Source organism: Vigna unguiculata, chromosome 3, assembly GCF_037176805.1.
Source record: "Vigna unguiculata cultivar grain cowpea cultivar isolate G323 ecotype 2 chromosome 3, ASM3717680v1, whole genome shotgun sequence".
NCBI classification, from domain to species: Eukaryota; Viridiplantae; Streptophyta; class Magnoliopsida; order Fabales; family Fabaceae; genus Vigna; species Vigna unguiculata.
Window position 1 is genome coordinate 20,114,617 of NC_140794.1, and position 7,074 is coordinate 20,121,690.

The following is a 7,074-nucleotide window of genomic DNA, read 5'->3' on the forward strand; positions in this document are numbered from 1 at the left end:
AAAACTTCAAACGGTCATAACTTTTGCTACAGTTACCGAAACAGGGTAAATTTTATATGCATTTATCGTAGAATTTAATTTTCTTTGTAATACTTACACGTAAGCGGGTAGGCAATTTCATAATCTCAAAAGAAAGTCATTTTCTTATTTAAATGATTTTTCCCTATTTTCAATCAAACTTTATCTTTAGTTCATGTAGTTAGGTTTCGAATTTTAGTTTCAAATTTTTAGTGATAGGTGTTATGATTTTAGGGTGTTTATGAAAAAATTTCAGGTCATTTAGAGGTACTTCAATTTTATGTCACTTTTACCCCTAGGGTTGACTTTGACTTTAAGTTTACTTTTATTGTTTGGATTGCATTATCTGATATATGGTGCATGTAAGACCCGAGAAAAAAAATTAAATAGTAATTAAATAATTATTTAATAAATGTGGGTAAAGAGAACCTTTAAGGTAATAAATACGGAGTATTATGACGTGGAAAAGTATTAGCTCAAGTGGTTGAGAGTACTTTGATTGTGTGAGAGGACTTGGGTTCGAGTCCTATGTATGTTATTTTTGTGTGTTATTAAATTGGTATTATTTTTATGTATATTAAACGTGTGGTGGAGTTTTATAATAATTGAATTATATTGATTAGTATGAAATATGAATTGGTTGAATGGTTAGGCATTGAGTTGGTATGTGCATGACTGTGGGTTCAAACCTTGGAGGGCCCAAATGAAACTTTATTTTTTTGGCTATTTTGGTCTTGTCTTGAATTTGAAGGGTTAAAGGAACCCTAGTAAACTTAGCAGTCAAGGATGGCTGAAAAGACAAGAGAAAACCAACAATTACCCTACCTTGCAGAGGGTATTGTGAGGTAGACAGAGAGTGAGGAATTGAGAGCGTGAGTGGATCCGTGGGGGCTGAATTGAGAGAAGCCAAGGGAGGTCATTTTGAGTTCAAGGAAAGAAGTAGAAGAATACTCGGGGAAAACTTTAATTCAGGTTAGGGGAGTTCATTTTGTGTGTTTTATGTTTTGCATATGTTTTCATGTTGTTCTGGACTTATTGGAATGTGTAAGATGGACATTGTCACTTCTTTTCGCATTTTCTGGAAATTCCCAGAAACCACCTGGCGGCATTGAAGGCCCGCCAGGCGGCTCATGCCTCCAGAGTTAAATACTGGGTTCGTGTATGCACCGTCTGGCGGCTAGGCTCTGCCCGCCAGGCGGCACAAACTGTTTTGTTCAATTTCTGCGGACTTTTGGATTTTGTGGTGATGTTTGAATGTCTGGAGTAATTTTATGATGTGAGAATAATTTGTATGCTAAATTTGTTATCTGTAAATGCGTAAGTTGGTAGAAAATTGGGTGAATCATCGTGGAAATTAGGGGTTAGGGTTCATGTGAGATTGGGATTGAAAAACATGGATACCTTTGTGATTGGTGCAATGTTTTCGTGGAATTGACATTGACCTGATTAGGTTAGGAAACATGGAAGTTGTGTGCACTCACACGTCTGATAATTTTGTGCGTGGGTTGAATTGGCAGTGCCTGTGAATCATTATTCATGTGGGAAAATGTGACAGAACCCAGAATGGGTATGAACCGCCCAGCGGCACCAAGAATGCCGCCAGGCGGCGCATTAGAGCAGAGAGTAAAATTGTGTTGTTTTCTACAAGTTATGCCTTGGGATGTCGCCGGTATTTTTCTGTGCGAATTTGGATTGGTGGACTGAGTTTTTCTCTTTAGAATTGAGGGTGGTGGACACTTTAGCGTGTTAGGTTTACAGAGGGGGTTTCACTAGGGAGATACAACACACCAATGAGACCTGAGCCTAACCACATAAGGCATTGACACCACTCTCAACCCAAAACCTTAAGGCACTGGGTTTATGGCCCTTGATCCTTATATGGTGCTCTACTTTCTCATTTCTGGTCAATGTGGGACTTAGACTCACACTTGGATTCCTAACAATTGAAAGTGGTGTCAGTGTCTTATGTGGTTAGGCTCAGATCTCATTGGTGTTGTATCTCCCCAGTGAAACCCCCTCTTTAAAACCTGACAAGTGGTATCAGACCTGATGGTTAATATCGGCTCAGACGAGTGCAATATGGTCCTAGTATCGAAAGTCTTCCTGGCAAAGGTCCCAGGTAAGGGTTCCAGGTAAAGCGTGTCCCGTTAAGAATAACGGCGGTATAGAAAATGGCAGAAAATGAGTACTCGTGGTTGGGGGAGTGTACCAATGTGGTTGAAGGGACTCACCCTTGAGGGGGAGATTGTTAGGAATCCAAGTGTGAGTCTAAGTCCCACATTGACCAGAATTGAGAAAATAGAGCACTATATAAGAATAAAGACCCATAAACCCATTGCCTTAAGGTTTTGGGTTGAGAGTGGTGTCAGTGTCTTATGTGGTTGGGCTCAAGTCTCATTGGTGTTGTATCTCCCCAGTGATACCCTCTCCTTTATAAACCTAACAAGTGGTATCAGAGTCGATGGTTAAAACCGGCTCAAACGAGTACAGTATGGTCCTAATATCGAAAGCCTTCCTGGCAAGGGTCCCAGGTAAGGGTTCCAGGTAAAGCGTGTCCCGTTAAGAAGAACGGTGGTATAGAAAATGACAAAAAAAGAGTACTCGTGGTTGGGAATGCTTCCGCTGGAGGAGGAGTGTACTAATGTGGTTGAAGGGACTCACCCTTGAGGGGGAGATTATTAAGAATCCAAGTGTGAGTCTAAGTCCCACATTGACCAGAATTGAGAAAATAGAGCACTATATAAGAATAAAGACCCATAAACCCATTGCCTTAAGGTTTTTGGTTTATAGTGGTGTCAGTGTGTTATGTGGTTGGGCTCAAGTCTCATTGGTGTTGTATCTCCCCAATGATACCCTCTCCTTTATAAACCTAACAAGTGGTATCATAGCCGATGGTTAAAACCGGCTCAGACAAGTGCAGTATGGTCCTAGTATCAAAAGTCTTCCTGGCAAGGGTCCCAGGTAAGGGTTCCAGGTAAAGCGTGTCCCGTTAAGAAGAACGACGGTACAGAAAAGGACAGAAAAAGAGTACTCGTGGTTGGGAATGCTTCCGCTGGAGGGGGAGTGTACCAATGTGGTTGAAGGGACTCACCCTTGAGGGGGAGATTATTAGGAATCCAAGTGTGAGTCTAAGTCCCACATTGACCAGAATTGAGAAAATAGAGCACTATATAAGAATAAAGACCCATAAACCCATTGCCTTAAGGTTTTGTGTTGAGAATGGTGTCAGTGTCTTATGTGGTTGGGCTCAAGTCTCTTTGGTGCTGTATCTCCCCAATGATACCCTCTCCTTTATAAACCTAACATAGCGGGTGTGTGCACCAAGGGTCATTTTGGGGTATAATTGAGTGTATATAATAAGTTTAGAGGGGTACTGTAAAACTGTAAAAAAAATGTGTTGGGAGCAGATGGGATGAGTTATCACATTGATACCGAGTGAATTGTCTAAATAGGTGGGTAAAGTGAAGAATGCTAAGGGAAGAAATTACTTGGTTTGGGGCGTGAAATAACTGTATATACATATATATGTAGTGATGGCTGCCATATTATGTTCAAAGTGTTTGATAGTTGTATGAATAATGTATTGCAAGTTGGGGCCTTAAGGCCTGCAAAATGTGTCAAAAATCAGTAGCAGTGCGCTACTGGTATGGCACCTGGCGTCACGGGGCGAACCATCAGGCGGTAGAGTGTAAAACAGTGGCAGTGGCCACTGTCAGCGCTAGGCGCCTGGCGGCAGGGATGTGTCCGCCAGGCGGTGACAGAGAATTTCGAATTCTGTTGTGTCAGCGGCGCCTGGCGGTGGGAGTGTCACCGCTGGGTAGTTTTTTGCCAGTATCCGCCTAGCGGTGCCTAGGCGGTATCAGGCGGGTTTTGTGGCTGTATAATTGGTTTTTACTTTGATTAGTGGACTTGAAGGACTAAGTTCACTTCTTTTATGCTTGGGCTTGACGGACTAAGTCCAATAGGGGTCTGGGATGTGCTTGAGTGGTTGAACGCATGATGGGCATGGAACTAGTTGAGTTCCCGTCGGCTACTATTGGGCGATGAGTCCTTAGTATGGTGATTGCATGCGTTGGACGCACGATGGGCAAGGAACTATGATGTTCTCGTCGGCTACTATTGGGCGAGGAGTCCATAGTATGGTGATTGTGTGTGTGCTAGGGTCCAAGTTGAGTAAACTTGGATGTTATACTACAGACGAGGAGTCTGTAGGGATGGACTATGAGCAGGATTGGCTTGTAGGGTTGGACCACGAAAGGGATAGTTTCGTGGAAGCACAGTAAAAGTCCCAGGACCTAGTTTCATATATGACTCATGAAGGAATATGAGATCAGGGGTGGATAATTGGTAATTAACATATATCATCAAAATTTTATTGGGATGGGTATCATATTTAATTTTGTTTTTATATGCATAGCTCACCCTATCTGTGTGTGTGTGGCGATGATCAGATGATTTATTATCCGGGAGCAGATGATTTGACAGGTGAGCCAGGAGACGCTTGAGACTGGAGTGCGGGATCATATGGGGTTTTTGAAGATTTGAATTTTTGATGTATTTATATTTTGGAACATTAGCCACTTTTGGCTTTTATAAGTTGTAATGATTTGAAATTGCGAACAGTTACAATGTCTTGAATTTACGATTTTAATGTTCCCGCGTTTTGGGAAGAGGCGTTTATAAATGAGGAAATTCATATATTATCGTATTTATTTCCTTTTATTTAATTGTTTATGCTATTTTCAAAGTAATATTCCTTAGGGATGTTACAATGCATGACTGGGAAGAATCCTGGTATCTTACAAAAATTAGATTCTGAAATTGATAGGACCTTCCATAGAGGAGTTAGGCATCAAAGGAACCCATGTGTACACCTTCAATATTCTATGAATTTTCCTGATAATCTTGAATTTGTGCATTCTTTGCATTATGAACATTCTGAGCATACTGAACATACTGAAAATTTTAAGCACTCTCATCAATTTGATTTTCATACTGATAACATGGCTCAACCTCCACCTCATGAGAGGACAATGAGTGAGCTTACTACACATGAGTTCACTTATGATAGCTTATGCATCCAGTATCCTAAGGAGGAAGTTGTCTTATGTTCTTAAAACTGGATTAATACATTTGTTGCCAAAGTTTCATCATCTTAGAGGTGAGGACTTATGTGTCTTGAATTTCTTTAGTTTTCATTAGTCAAAGTGTTCATTTTTCCATTCTAGAATACCTAATTTGAGCATATTAGGTTAGATTTCTCACTTAAGGCCATTTTCACATTCTCATAGAATTAGTGTTTGTAAAGTGTTTTTAAACATCATTTGAGTGTGGTTGCATCATTTTTTAAGTCCTAGGGTCCTAAGTTAGTCAATCCTAGTGTTAAGAGTCAAATTTTGCTCATTTAGCCTTTAAATGATGACATAGTTGACTTTAGAGTTGACTCTTTGAACTTCTTCCAAATTGAGTGATTTGACTTTACACTTGTTAGAAGTGATCAAACACAAAAATTTGAGGTTTAGGACCAATTGAGCAAAATTCTTAGTTTTCATGTTTTGGTCATTTTAGCTTAGTTATTCAAGTAGTGTCTAGGTAGAACTAACCATTCCACTTGAGTTTTTGATCAATTTGCAGATCATCTATCCTTAGGCAAGGTTAATTGAAGATTTTAATGCCTAAATGTTCACATAGCAGCAAGGTCAAGTTGGTGACAAAGCATGAAGTGTGCAAAAGTGGTATAATTGACCTTAGAGTTGACTTTTGCCATTTGGACTCCAAATCAAGAGCCAATCATTTGGAGCACTTTAGGATTGCCAAAAAATTTGAGAGGGGGTTGCACATTGAAGTTTGGGCTCATTTGGTGAGAGGTGACTTAATGTAAGGGGGGTTTTAGGGTAGATTTCGTAAGGTGGCATAGGGACACGACCTAGGAGCCTTCCAGCACATTTTGTGCACATTATTTGGACCATGGTAGACCAGATTTGGACAACACCATACCACCTCATGCAGCAGACCTGAAATTCCATCTAAAAACAACCATTTTCACTTAATTTTTGTTTTTGGAAGCTTGGATAGCTCAAGCCTTGGTGAGAGGAAGGTTGGGGGCAACTCCTTGTACTCATTTTTGGTATTGTAATTTGGATTTGAGCTCCAATGAATGAAAATTTCGATATTGTTCATTTGGTCTATGGATTCATAATGTTCATCATCATTTTCCATTAAACCATCACCTTGACTACCACTTTTTGAGCTTGAACTCCATCCTACCTTACCAAATCCAGGTTCCGAAACCAGGCCTATGAATTGGTGTGTCCAAATGACCTCTATACATCATTGTTTCGGAGTAAACAAGATGAATGGGTTTGATTCAAAACCAATGGTAGTAGCCAAGCTCATTTCACTCATATTTCTCCATTTCATTGCAGTCTTGCTACAATTTCGAGTTTCTTCTCATTCCACCACTTCACACACATCACTTTTAAATTCCTTTAACTATTTGCAAGTTTAATTTTGAGTTTTCATCATCAAATCACCAAAACCTCAATTTTGCACTATTTTCACGTACACGCACCATTGGTTACTATTCCATTAAATTTCTCACTCATTTCTTAATCATTTTGAGTTGTGTAAATTCGTGCACATTCCTGGGATGATTTCCAAGCTATTCGAACAATCACACCCATTTCCATCACCATTTCATCAATTCACATTCTTCTGCATATTTTCATATGGATAACTAACCCATGTTATGGTTCCATTCAAATTTAGCATCGCTTTCATGTTTTGATCCAACTTGTGGTTTCGTTTAGCTCTTCTTTATGCTCCCAAACTATTAGCATCAATCATTTTACGATTCCATCCACAAATCACCAAGTTCGAATCACACTTCACTTCTCATTTTTCATTGTTGCATAATTTTGTGGTTGAGCGATTTTACTGATTGTTGATGTAAATTGATTTGAGGGTTTCATTCTTTGCATTATGACGAAGCTATTTGCACATTTAATTACATTTTCGTTGCACGAATTGGTCAAATTGATCGAAATCGCGTTTCTG